The 13973-nt window shown below is 36.4% G+C and overlaps 1 long non-coding RNA gene across 4 annotated transcripts; it reads left to right on the top strand.

Annotated features, from left to right (window-relative positions):
- The first annotated feature begins 6480 nt into the window (after positions 1-6480).
- Positions 6481-13631, top strand: LOC145646156 (uncharacterized). 4 transcript variants are annotated; one of them, XR_014116171.1, is made up of 5 exons: positions 6481-6621; positions 6857-6913; positions 7661-7805; positions 8212-10086; positions 10245-10804. It is a non-coding gene; the product is annotated as an uncharacterized LOC145646156 (long non-coding RNA). The 4 variants fall into 4 exon arrangements; XR_014116148.1 differs by lacking the exons at positions 6481-6621; positions 10245-10804 and adding an exon at positions 13585-13631 and having other exon boundaries at positions 6744-6913; XR_014116146.1 differs by lacking the exon at positions 6481-6621 and having other exon boundaries at positions 6744-6913.
- The last annotated feature ends 342 nt before the right edge of the window (positions 13632-13973 follow it).

Below are 13973 nucleotides of genomic sequence, written 5' to 3'. Positions count from 1 at the left end.
CCTAGGTGGCGTGGCGAATAAACCAGCAAGATTACTACAAAACTGAGTGAGTGTGGCTCACGTCTACACCGCATGCTTCACAGGCTTCTCTATACCGGTCCCAAAGCTCTGCTCATCTGGGGTGGAGTGTAACTTAAATAGCACTAACTCCAAGAGTTACAGTATCCAGTCGTGCTCCAGCCCCATCGTATCCCTTGTTTTGTTTAGTGTGTTGCTATTTTCAGAAGAGAAAGTAGCTGTTCGTCCTGAATTGCCATTGAGTGGCGTTTCCTTTATACTTGGGAACGGCATAGCTTGTGGTATCGCGTTCCCTGTACCCGAAGTGGTGGAAACCCCTGTTGACTCGGAGCCTGACTTGTATGCTGACCCGTGCTCAGACATGCACGTTAGGTGATGTTCAGACACTTTCGCGTGTAATCCTTCTGATGATTTGGCTGTTTCTGAGTCTGTTCGTGAACCTGACCCTACTGTACCTGATCCGATCATTTCGCCTAACCTGATGCCATTAAGTCTAAGATTAACATAAAACAAAACCCTTTCCTATCACCACCTTTAACGCAAGTCATTCGCGCCCTCAGCCCAAAAAAGGGTCTGCTTTCAAAATCCATAAAAACATTTACCCACTCAATGATACCACACCTACTCCACACAAGGAATAGGATTTAGACATTTCAAAGAACATAGATATTCCTCGGTGGACTCAGACTTTCACTAATATTTTCTGGCACATAATGCAAACATACAGATGATGAAACAAACAGTATGATGTTGCTCACAGAACACTTCACAGAATATAAGATGTTTAAAATGAAATGTTTTCATGTGTTCTGGATATGTGCAGTAGTCAAACTTTACTGGAGTGAGGTAGTTATATATATATTTCAGTCCCAGGAATTCTATATCATCATCTCATGATATAATCTAAGATCAAAATTAGTATATGAGATCAAAAACATTTTTTCTTAATTAATTTTCTTAATGATAAATATTTCTAGATCACTAAGTCACCAAGCATAATTGCTTGTAAATAATGTGTTGAAAGGAAAGTTGGTGACATTTTGATATTTTTGTGGAAAAAATTATTTCAGAGGTGTTTTAGCCGAGGGGGCTTTATACATCGCAATGCCCAGATAAAAGGGCAGTGATAAATTAAGTGGTGTGGATATATATGCCTGCAAAACCACAAACACCAGTACCTTTAAATGCAAAGAGGCGAACTGATCTATTTCCTGTGTAACACTGCCATTGTCTTGAAGTTTGTATTAAGAACTACTTGCTTTATGCACAGTGCATATAACTGCAGCATGACAGAAAGTGGCAACACTATGGCAATCAAGTGTCAGTGGTGTCAAGTGTGAAGATAACAGATGCTAATAGAGTTCAATTCAAGGAAACAGGAAGCCAGAACTATGAGAGTGTGTGTTCAAATCAGGATGTCAAAAATATCTTTGGTTGTGTTTTTATATAAAGAAAATGATTAAAGGACAGTTCTTTACTTGCCAGTGAGTGTGGTGTCTACAGCAGAGGAAGGTAAGAAACCATAATAATAATAATTCATTTCATACACTAAAATGCAGCTTAAATGCTTTACAGAAGTTATGCAGTTGTGGCAAGCCATGGAATTACCAAAAATATAATAAAAATGAATCTATCAATATATCTAACAATGAAGTAATTTTAAAACATTACATTTATAAACCAGACATAAACTGATTTCACAAGCTGTACTGAAACCTGTTTGAAATGGAGTCTAGAAGACTATTAATAGGAGAAAATAAACTGAAATATTGGGTTAAGTTAATAAACATTTACAGCCAGAGGTTTTGAAAAAGTTGGTGAAAGTTTATATAATTAGCTAATCGATAATTTTAACAAAGCATTTCTGAAGAATATGTAAACAGTTTATATTACTGTAGAAAGCACTGGCCTATATAATATTACAGTATGAGAAGTATGTATAAATGAATACACAATATAGGTTAAGTAAATGTTCTAACAAGAGGAATTGATCTCTTACCATAACACTAATATTTTCTATTTTCTCTGATATTAAGTAAATGTGCCCTTCCTAGCATAGTTTCTCATCAATGAATATACCAAGAAATTTAGTATAGTGGACCTGCATTGTGTTAATGTAGGATTAGACATACGGACTGGTGGAAGTATATCGATGCCTTTTCAATTTTAGTACTCAAAATCATTTATGAACTCTTTAATATTGAGAGATAATTTAACAGCTTCAAACCACAGATCAATAAGGGATCATTTGATTTTTCCTATGTAATTTTATTAAGAACATCAGTTAAGTCTTTTAAATATATAACTATTTAAAATTGGAACTCTATACATACACTGACATTTTTACTAAATAAAATATGATTATGCTTATTGATCACAACACCTATACTAGATTGTGTCACTGTCACTTCCATAGAAAGAACAAGAATTGTTGGTGTACAGCCATTTGCAGCTCTCCAGAGACGCTCTATAGGGTTGATGTTTGGACACTGACTGGGCCGCTCCAGGGATTTCACAGCTTTCCTGAAGCCACTCCTGGGTTTTCTGGGTGGAATGTTTTCAGTTGATGTCTTTTCCAAAATATAAACCTTCGCCCCAGCCTGAGATCTTGAGCATTTTGCAAAAGGTTTTCACCTTGGATCACTCTATATTTTCTGCATCCGACTTCCCCTCCGGCCTAACTCATCTTTGCGTTTTTATAAACTCCAAGCAGCCTCTTATGTGCTTTTTAGTGAGGAGTGGCTTCTGCCTGGTCACTGCCATAAAAGTCCTAATTAGTGGAGTGCTGCACTGATAGTTGTCCTTCTGTAAGGAACCCTAGATCTCATTTATATTGATAATTCATTATTTGTCTGATGATGGCAATTTATCCCAAATAACTCATTTATTGCTGGGTTGTCAAATCGCAGAAGAATATTGCTTGTTACATGTGAGTATGATTGAGTCTACCAAGCTCTTGGGCACTGCAGAAATGTTCCTGTATCCTTCCCCAGATCTGTGCTTGTGTGTCACTTTCATGTGTGTCGTTGCTTTGTCATTGTTGAGTATTGTGTGTAGATTGATGAGATGAAAGTGAGTTAAATCCATTTGAAGATGAATCTGGAACAAGAAAAAATGAATAACTTGGAAGGGTCTGAAAGCTTTTTGCATACACTGTATATAAATGCTTTCAAAAGCACAAGTCAAAATAAGAGGATAAAATGTCTAACTTGTGTGATGCTTCATAAGTAAAATAGTTCTGGCCTTAGACATTATCAGTATGTCATTTACATGTCAACTCATAATTGCAAAAAAATAAATAAACTGCCAGATTATTCAATTCAGATTGCTTAGTACTGTTTTAGTGGTTGCTTCATTACAGAATGAAAGCAAGCACACCATGTCACTGAGATGCAAACTGAATTGGGTTGAAAATGGCTTTGGGAGAAAATCACCAGCAGCAAGTGCACTTCCACCATGTTTGTTTTCCATCTCTTTTCTAGGTTACAGTGCGCAGTAATGGACAGAGTGCTTAAACTCTTTCTAACAGGTAAAGATCAACAGACCATGATTTTACCTGTCTGTGAACGTGATGATGAGCGTCCCATGGGAGACAGGTGGAAAACTTACTCAGGGTGGTCCAATTATGACTATTCTTTTCAAAATAGTCCTGGAGTACCTACAGTAATAGATGTTTTTCCTAATGATTGGTTTGAGAGTGGCAGATGGGGCCAAATTACAGTAGAATATTCTTGTAGTAATATTCCAGTAAGGTTTGAATAAATATGTGAAGGATGACAGTTTATAAAGGAAGGCTTTATTATTTATTAATATATTTATTTATCAGAACATGCAGTCCTTTACATTCATTATCACTTTGGTGTAACTGAGCAGTTCAAAACTAAGTGTTGTGACTATAAAAAAACAACAACTTTTGTTGAATCTTTGAATAGTGCCATTCCATTGACACGTTACTGTATTTGCGGAGTTTTTCTGGTGTTTTTAGAAGAAAACTCAAAAGGTTCCCATAATATTTGCAGAACACTATGTCAATGTGATGGTCATGCTCGCATGCCGGAGTGTCCCCCGTTTCCCTGGCTACCTAAAGCACTTCCTTGTTTTCCTACTATCGTCTGTTACTATGGTGTCCTGTCTCCTCCCCTTTAGCTCCAGCTGTTCCTTGTTTGTCCTTCGTTAGTGTTCCTATTTAAACCTTGTTGGTCATTATCTAATTATTCTGTGGCACTGATTCTCTGTGCTCTATGCTAAGTCATCATGAATTTAAGCTTCATCCACTTTGAAACCAACCTCTGTAAAGCTGAAAGCCAAAGACCATCCATCACAAAAGATCTGCACTGATCTAGTGAAGCTGAATAAACTCTACACTCTGTCCTCGCTCCCAGCTTCACTCCTGAGCTGCTCATGTCGATGCTCGAAGGTGCAGGTGCCAAAATCCGTTACAGCCATCAATGGAACCTGTGTGGTGGTGCCGTGCAATACCACATCTCACACATATGCGACTTGGTACAAGTATCAGCACTCTGGATACCCTCCAATGTATTCTAATGACACCAAAGATATAATAAATCAGTTTAGAGGAAGGACATCACTCCTGGGAAATGCTACGCAAGGAAACTGTAGCCTAAAGATTGACAATGTTCGCCAAGAGGATGGAGAAATAAGTGTGTATGTATGGATCAATCCTCACAACATATATGGAGACTACACAGAGATAAAAGTCTGTGAGTACACAAAGAGAAACAATATTCAAAACCTATTAAGTAAATTTAATAAATAATTATGAAAATAATTATGACTTTGGCCCAGGTAATCATATTGACCACTGATTTTAACATTTGTGTTTTTCATACAGTGGCACCTTCAGAGACTCGCATTTCTGTAGAAAGCACACAAGTGGAAGGAACGCTTTTCTCAGCCAAATGCACAGTCCGGCACTCCTTCTGTTTCTAATGAGGTGACCACTACACAGGACTCGGGCGGCTTGTGGGTTTCTGTGGCACACGCTCAGTTCAATGCCAGCCGTCGAGACCATGGTAAAAGGCTCACATGCAGGAGAATGTCAGATGGAAACACTGCGACTGGTGATGCACTTAACATCTTATGTGAGTAAAGACTACGCTAATGTTTTCCTCATTTTATATTATCTAAACGTTTTGAAAAATGTAAATTAAATATCAGGTTTGGTGGTAGGGGGATAGATGAGAATAAATTTAATTCATCGTTAAAAATAAAACCACATTAAAAATGCAACAAAGAATGCCAGAGCATTTCAAACCATCAAATGAACTGCTAAACTCTAATTGAGAGAAACTCTGTATTGTATCCTTGCATAATCTAGTTTGTGGACTATATGAAATAAGGCTTTATGAATATATATAGTTTATATTAAATTCATTTCTGCAGATGCCCCAACAAATGTGAACATAAATACCAGTGGAACAAAGCCTGTGGTTGAGGGTGGTAACATCTCATTAACATGTAGTAGTGACTAGCTATGAGTGGCGCATCATCCAAATGAATAGCACCATTAAGCACAAGACAAGAAGTTTATTGCTTCAAGATGTCAGACGAGATATGAAAATCTCCTGCATTGCCCATAACTCCATCGGACTGGGTGAATCAGACCAACTGTCTCTGAATGTCCATTGTGAGTAGCTGGTGCATTTACCTGTTGAGCAAAGGCTGTCAAACAACAGTTCTTACAGGCCACATTATTACACTGATATATTCTTTAGATTATTTAACACAATAGATTCAATAAAATCTCAATATCAATTCCTTTATTTTGTACATCAGGTATGTTATGGGGAAGAAATCCCTAAATTGATGTGTCTGTTCTGAATTGTAGTCTGACACCTCAGTCTCAGGGAATTATTGCTCTATTTTACGTACTTTGGAATGACTCATGGTAAGAGATGATTATACACATGGACCTGCTCAATCTACTCTCATATACTGTGTTAGAATTACTGCACATGTTTTAATCATGGGAGGGTTGATTTATATCTTCGAGAGATAAGATGTGCATGTCCATAATCAATCAAGCATTCATAAAAAAGTCAGTCTTGGTCAAGTGAACTGTTTGTTGACCGTGATCTTTGTTAAGATTTTGCGATTGTGTTGCTGATGACTTTGTCTCCGTGTCTCAGTCCCTCCCACCGTCCTGCCAGACTCAGCCTGCTGGGAGAGGGAAGGATCTCTGCACTGCATGTGCTGGGTGGAGGCGGAGCCAAACGCCAGCATCTCCTGGACTGTTGATGGAAGAAGTGCTCTCCTTCCTCACTTCAACATGACAAATAACTGTACGGGAAGGACCACAGTGTCAGTGATGACAGGGCCACCGGGCCACTTTGTAACTTGTGAGGCAGCAAACTACTTGGGCAATGACACTTACCAGATGTCTGGCTTTCCACAGCTGGCACAAGGTCCTGGATACTTCTCACTTGTGTGTAGGGGAAACCGCAGAAGGACATTGCTGCTTGTTCTTAAGTCATTTCCTCCATTCTTTCCAGGCACTGTTGGATTTTACTATTTCATTCTGGCTGCCATAGTTTTCATCTTCCTTGGAATTGTTATAGTTGTCCACAGAAGACTGAAAAAGAGGTAGTTTTGTATGATTCATTTATACAGTCACAATTACATTTATCTGGTGTCTTAGTACTGGGATAAATTTAAAACCAGCAGCATCCCTTAATGGAACAGTAGATATAAGGAGAAAGGAACAATAAACCTTTTAAGGTCTATTGTTACCTTTTTTCTTTTTTAATAGACCAGATTTCTGTCTCACATATTTATAGTCTGTTTGCTCTTCAATCTGTACATACTGATTTAATTTCAGACATGAAAACTCAGGAGGAGCTAAAAATACAAGTTCAGAGAACCCAACCCAGTGTAGGTAAGTCCAAAAGCTCCTCTGCAGTCATGTTTGTAATCATTTTAATATGGAAATGACTCATTCTGGGTTGAACTGTAGCAAAGGAAAATATGCACTTCAGTCAGACAAAAGTCTTATTACCTAGAAATAGTGTGGATACAATCTTTATGGCCATATTTTTTTCCTTGAATAATCTGAATATTTGTTGAATTCAGAAACAAGTTGTATATTTGAATACAAAAACACCCAGAGGAATCTGCCCCTTCAAGGAAAACTTTTCTGAATATTCATAGTTTTCTGTCATTTTGATCATTAAAAAATCTACAAATATGAACTTAGACACTGTAAATAATGTGAAAAACAACCGAATTCATCAGATTATAAACAAATCTTATTTAAACAGTTAAATTAATTGTCTCTTGATTAATCTACTGAATGTATTCAGATGCTTCACTACTGCTCCATCGTCTACTACTAGGCCTCAGTCCTCCACTGACCTGCCCACTTTAGACTCTAATTCCAGTTAGACTGTACACAAAAATGAATTAATCTATTTACTTTTCAAATTAATTTAACTAGAGAATATTAACATTTTCATTTAACCTCGATTTGATTTGCAAATGAATAATGTAAGAAGTAATTGCTTCATGCAAAAGTATTGTTCTAACATCTTTCAACTGTGTATATGTACAGTACATATATTTTAAGTTATTACAATACTTAATATGTTGATGTTTTTTTCTAAGGAACACTGTTTTGTTTATTTAGGCAGAACATAGAGACAAGTGGAACCCAGACCAACACCCAACAGATGATGAGCAATCATTTGTACAACTTTGATATTATCTATGCAAATACTGCATGTGGTGGGAATATTTACAATAACTCCATGGTGACTTCACAGGCTCCTGAGGTAGCAACAGCACACTGTCCAATAAAGACAATGCAATGTTAGTACAGTTAGTAATGTAGTGGTTTCTCAGTTCCAGTGCTGGGCCATCTGCCATGTTCTCTCTGCTCCAACTGATTTCTAAACTCATCATCTAATTATTAGCCCTTTCATAGTCTGAATCAGGTGGGCTGGGGCAGAGAAAATACACACATTCAGAGCAGGGTGCCCCCCATATCTGGAACTGATGAACTCTAGTAATGAAGAAATTAGTGTTCCTCACATTCAACCCTGGAGAGTAAAAGCACTGTGTAGTTTACAGTTGACCCTTATCAGATGCATCTATTAATTTTAAGTTTACTATTAAGTTTATCTTGTATGTATTAAGAACAGAGTCATGATGTTTTTTGTTTGATTGTTTGTTTCTTAGGATGACATGTCCAATATCTACCTGAACGAATGATACTCTGCAAATATCTTGATGGCCTCAGCTGTCCATTTCTTCAGTACTCTTCAACCCAAAATGTTCAGAAATAGAATTGAGGTTTTTTGACTCTGGCAATTTTGAGCTCTAACTCTGCCTGATCTTACATCAATTTCTGTTGAACTTTACTGTTGCAAGGTTAGGATGGATGGCAAACTTCTGGTCTTTTTTCTCTTTCTGTATCTCCCTTGGAGAAGGTTGTTGGAAAGATGAGTGCAACACAGAGGGATGTTAGCCAGCTATCAGAACTGCAGAAAGGTGTAAGATACTTGAAGCTACCTGAGAGGTATAACAAGCTGTCCATAAATAAGGCCTTGGAGACTGCCAAGCAAATATTACCAGCTCTGGCTGCCCACCTGAAGAGGTAGAGAAAAGTAAAAGCCAGGAGAATAAACAGCTTCTCCCACAAGCCAAGTGTACTCTCTGTGGCAGGCTAAGAGCCTAAGAACAGACCCACCAAAGCTGGAAATTGAACAATATTGGAAAAGCGTGTGTGTGTATGTATGTGTGTGTGTGTGTGTGTGTATATATATATATAAAAAAATTTCCCAATACACCCCTGTTTTCTTTTTCCTCAGTTTGGACAGAGCACTCTCAAACCATTTCACTGCGAGTTATACTGTGTATGACTATGTATGTGACAAACTTGAAACTTGAAAACTTGAAACTATGTATGTCGCACCTGACATGGACTTGGGCAGTAGACCCGGGGGTGAGTGGAGATGTGCACAGCATGGACTGCCATGTTTCTCTCTTCAGTCCTTATTTAGTTAAAAATTTAATTGTGGTAAATATTTGAAAATGGTGAATTTGTATATGGTATGTTTGATTTCAGCAGTTTGTCTTTTTTCTTAGTTTGCTTAGATGTGTTGCCTTCGTCGTGTGTCATTTTGGTCTCCCCCTTCATTTTCCATTTGTTCTTAAAATGAGCAGTTCAATTTCATTTCTGCTTTTTTTTTTATAGTGTTCACATCAGACAGTTGCTGTTTTGAGCAGAAATGGCATTCTGTGGCCCTTCTTCTGTACCAATGATACAATGTTGACTGGACTGTTGAATTATGTCTTGCTAGTTTGAAACTGATGCTGTTCAGAGTACCTTGTCTGAAATGTCTCCTTGGTACTAGTGTTTCTCTTAAATTGTGGTGCCAAATATGTTTCTGTTTTCCTGGTTACACTACCCCATACCATCAAATCTAAACCACAGCTCCATATCCTGGCAAGAATACAACTTAACTAAATTTCATCTTGGATAATCTTTTAAATTTTATATGGGGCTATACAACTCACTCTGGCTGTGCTGTGATGTAATCCTTTCTGACTGAGTTCTTCCTGAATGACAGGAAACTCCTTTCCAAAAAGGCAGAGTTACTGTAAGGCAGAAGTTTCTCTTTCGTGAGATCATCGTTGTAGACCTTTTCCACTGCTTTAAGACTTCCGATACTTACTGGCTCATCTTTTCTGTGCTTTTATCACATGGCTTCAGTGTTCTATTGTTTTCTGCTATGGACAGCTGGACACTGGTGTCTCAAAACAGATTTTCTGTGAATATTTTTTTGATGTAAGACATTTTTACATTAAAAAAAATGAATTGCAGCATGACAGAAACTGGCACTAATATGGTCATGCAGAGATTAAATGTCAAAGATAAAATGAAGTCTCCTGAGGTGATAATGTTTAATTGAAGGAAAGAGGAAGTCAGAAATATGAGAGTGTGTTCAAATCAGGAAGTCAGAAATGGCTTTCGTTAGTGTTTTCTATAAAGAACATGACCAAAGGACTGGTATTTATTTGCCAGCGCGTGTGGTGTCTACAGGAAGGAAGGTAAGAAACATCAACACAACAAAAAACACTACTATAATAATAATAATATAAAAATACTAATAAGAAGAATGATATTTCATACATTAAAATGCAGAAGTAGTGCATTTGTGCAAGTATATATATCTATATATAAACCAAAAACTGGTTTTACTATTTAGAGCTACAAAAAGCAATTTCCCTGCATATGTGATAAAGGATCTGATGAGATTTTCTGTGGACACTATAGCAGGGGGATTCTGCTTATTAACAGAAAAACAACAAAAACAGAAGCCCACATGGCTCAGCTAACATAACTAAAAGGTAACTAAAAACCAACAGTAATGAGGAATTCCTAAAACCTAGTCTAAGCTAATGCTGTTGACTGATGCTAATCCCCCAAAACAGGAACATGAAAACCACACTAGGCAAATAAGAAACTCAAGGCAAGATTCATTTAGATTTTATGCAAGTGAGCTTTTACAGCTGTTCTGTACTGGGCAAGGGAACACACCATAGTTACTAATATTGGTATGTTTCGCATTCATCTTTAAATTATTTCAACACAATTTTTTTGCTCATAAATCTAGACACAAAGTCCAAAGTCACAATGCAAAAACAAGTTCTTGGATGTTTTATAACTTTATTTTCAAATAAAAACAAATATCTATTTAGCATAAGTATTCAGTCCCTATCCTTAGCACTTGGTTAAAGCACCTTGTGCAGCAGTGACAGCCTCAGATCTTTGTTTTGGTAATTACCCCACAAACTCAGTGCAGCTTTCTGTTGGAAATGTATTTATTTAATATGTGTACTGTGTGTGTGTGTGTGTATATATATATATATATATATATATATATATATATATATATATGAGGGAAAATACAACTAGCAACCAATACATTGTGTTGAAAAAATACAACAATAAAACACTTTAAAGAAAGAAAGAAAAAAGTGAGAAAAATTAAACTGTAAGGAATAAGAAAAAAGACACACAAAAGCCACATTAAATTGATATACAGATGATCTACTTTAGGTTAAGAGGAAATGAGTTTTGATCTTCTGTTGAACCTGAAGAGATGATTTCAGCTTTTTAGATGTGTTGGTAAAATGATCCAGACTGGAGTTCCTCTATAAGAAAGAGTAATCTGAAGTTCTAAAGAAACATTTGTAGAGCTTATCAGAATATCTTGTGAAATAAAGACAAACTGTACTGAAATCGGTTTACAAGGGAGTCCAGAAAAAGGAAAAAATAAACTGAAATAAATGGTTAATTTCATAAAAATGTATTATCAGAAGATCTGAAAAAGTGCATGAAAGTTGACATAAAAATGAGATAAAGAGTTCATTCTAACAAAGCATTTCTGAATATGCTTATATATTCAAACAGCTTATATTACTTTTGAAAGTACTGGCCTAGATAATATTATAGTAAGAAAAGTATGGATAAATCAATGCATACAGGTTACAGGTTAAGTAATATTCTTTTAACTAGTGGAATTTAACTCTTCTTATGAGCAATATTTTCATTTTTTGTCTTTTTGTCTATTTTTTTGTCTTTTGTTTTTCCTAATATATGTGCCCTTCCTAACATAGTTTCTCATTATTGAACATACTGATGTATGATTAGACATATGGACTGGGGGGAGTGTACAAATGGCTTTTTCATTTATTCTGCTTGCATTAACTCTTGTGAAGCGTAATCTCTCAGGTTTAAATGAGTTATCAATAAGGAATAATTAGATTTTTCCTGTGTAATCTTATTAGGAATATCAGTTAATATATTTAATGTTTAACTGTTTGAAATTGGAAGTCTGCAAATACAACAAAATACAACATTTTTACCAAATTTAAAAAATCTTTAGCTCATTGATCACTAGCTCTGCTTTGTTAGCTAGCATCTCTATTGTATTATGGCACTTTAGAAAAGGTATGTGATTTTTAACAAAAAACAGGTCTCTCACTTCTATAGCTTTCCTGAAGCCACTCCTCGGTTTGCTGGGTGGAATATCTCCAGTCTTTTTCAAAATCTAAACCTTCACCTCAGCCTGAGGTCTCAGGCATTTTGCAAAAAGTTTTCACCTAAGATGCTCTATATTTTCTGCATCTATTTTTTCCTTCTGTCTTAACTCGTGTTCCAGTCGCTGTTGCAGAAAAACACCCCACAGCAGGATGCTGCCATCACCGTGTTGGACTGTAGAGAAGGTGTTAATGAGATGATGCTCTATCTGATTTCCTCCATACACATCACAGGGAATTGTGGAAAAATAGTTCAATCTTTGTTTAATCAAACCAGAGGATCTTACTTTTACTGATCTGAGAGTTCTTTAGATCCCTTTTTTAATCTCCAATCATATACTAATGTTCTTTTTAGTAAGGAATGCCTTCTAGCTTGTCAGTCTCCCATAAAAGTCCTAATTAGTGGAGTGGTGCACTAAGAGTTAACTTTCTGTAAGGTTATGCCATCTCCACAAAGGAACTCTAGATCTCATTTATACTGACCGTTGGGTGCTTGGTTAATTGTATGATAAAAGCCCTTCATCCGTAATTACTCATTTGTGGCTGGGTTGCCAAATCTACAAAGAATGTTGATGATTCCAAATGTTTTGCATTTGAGCAAGATCGAGGCACTTTCATTGCTGCATTGCAGATCCGTGATTTGATGCAGTCCTGTGTTGCAGGTCTATGCACATTTTACTCTATCTTGGTTTTCAATCTAACATGCACCATCAACTGAGAGATCGTATATAGTTACCTACAGGTATACGCACAGGTGTAGACTCTGCCAAGAGGTGAAGGCATATAGACACAGGTAGACACCACTGAATTTGTAGCAGTATTTCAAGGATCACTGTAAGAAGTAGGATACAACAATGCTCATCTGCAACTGTTTGAACAACGAGTCTGCAAATTAAGTAATTGCAATATTTTTTTTAATTTTTAATTTATTTATGAAACATTCCAAAACCTTTTTTTTTGCTTTGTCATTGTGGAGCATTGTGTGCACATTGATGAGACAAAAAATTGCTGAATCCATTTTAAGATGTGTCTGGTACATAAGAAAAAGTCACTAACTTGAAAGGGTCTGAAAACCTTCTGTATGCACTTTATGTAAAGGCTTTAAAAGTCACAAGTCTACCTAAACAGAATAAAATGTTTAACTTTGATACTTCCTAAGTAAAATAATGCTAGTCTTTAACATTATTATGTGATTTATATGTCAACTCACAATTAGGAACAATAAATAAACTGCCATCTTCCTATTTGTTCTGTAGATAGAGATAATTCAACTTAGATTGCTTAGTACTGCTTTGGTGGTTGCTTCTGTACCAACTTGGAAGAAGTTTGGTTTTCACCTGCATTACAGTGTCCTATAGAATATACTTAAAAATAAAAGCAAGCACTCCATGTCACTGAGATGCAAACTGAATTGGGTTGGGAATGGCTTAGAATGAAACTCACCAGCTGCGACTGAACTCAGTTTGTTTCAACTTCCTCTATGTTTTTCCATCTATTTCCTAGGTTGAAGTGTGCAGTAATGGACAGAGTGCTTAAACTCTTTCTAACAGGTAAAGATCAAAAGACCATGATTTTACCTGATTGTGAAAGTGATGATGAATGTCCCATGTTACGCCCCACAGGGTAGAAAACTTAGGATGTTCACTGTAGGTTCTTGATATATTCAACAGTCGTCCAGTTATAAGTATTCTTTTATAATTGTCCTGGGATACCTGCAGTAATACATGTTTTGCCAAATAATTGGTTTGATAGTTGCAGATGGGGCAAAAATACACTCGAGCATTCCTGTAGAAAAGCTCCAGTAATATTCCAGTAAGGTTTGAATAAATATGTGAAGGATGAGAACTTATAAAGGAAAGCTTCATTATTTATTAATTCATTTGAATGTCATT

The sequence above is a fragment of the Electrophorus electricus genome, chromosome 1, assembly GCF_041902795.1.
Source record: "Electrophorus electricus isolate QZ-2024a chromosome 1, ASM4190279v1, whole genome shotgun sequence".
Lineage (NCBI taxonomy): Eukaryota > Metazoa > Chordata > Actinopteri > Gymnotiformes > Gymnotidae > Electrophorus > Electrophorus electricus.
The sequence above is the reverse complement of the archived record's forward strand: the minus strand, read 5'-3'. Positions and strand labels throughout refer to the sequence as shown.